This window comes from Bison bison, unplaced genomic scaffold (assembly GCF_000754665.1).
Source record: "Bison bison bison isolate TAMUID 2011002044 unplaced genomic scaffold, Bison_UMD1.0 scf7180017860598, whole genome shotgun sequence".
In the NCBI taxonomy this organism is placed as follows: Eukaryota; Metazoa; Chordata; class Mammalia; order Artiodactyla; family Bovidae; genus Bison; species Bison bison.
The window spans coordinates 6,244-6,845 of record NW_011491170.1 but is presented as its reverse complement, the minus strand read 5'-3'; positions in this window follow the sequence as shown (position 1 = coordinate 6,845).

The following is a 602-nucleotide window of genomic DNA, read 5'->3' as shown; positions in this document are numbered from 1 at the left end:
GGAGGACGGCCGGGACTTCATCCAGGACTTCCCCGACAGCCCCGCCTTCCCCGCGCTCTCCTCCATCGCCCAGAAGATTCTCAGCGAGACGCCTGCAGGGCTCTCCTGACTGAAGCGGGCTGAGCGCTCCTGTGCGCTGTGGGGCTGGAGGTCTGGAGCAGGGGCCCAGCCAGGCCCCATGTGCCCCTCTCCCCACGGGGCCCACCCTGGACATTTGCGGAGCTTCGGCAGCATCTCGGCTGAGCCACCGACAGTGAGTGGCTCTGCCCAGTCACCCAGGGATGGCATGGGGTCCCTGCGCCGTGGCCTGCCCTCCCTGCTGGCACAGCTTGGTACCCCTGTGGCCCAGACAGACTGCTGCTCCCGACAGCCAAGTCTTCACGTTGTTCATGCACCACAGAGCTGGTGCGTCTGGAATCTTGCCTGGCCCGCTGGCCCGGAATCCCAGTGAAGGAGGTGACACCCAGGCAGGGGTCAAACTTGTAACTCAGAGGAGCTGAAATAAACGCATCACACAGCCGTGTTTACATGTCTGACCTTTCTAGAGCATTCCGCCCGGACCCCGTGTCACCATGTCCTATGCAGACAGTGTCCACCCCCGA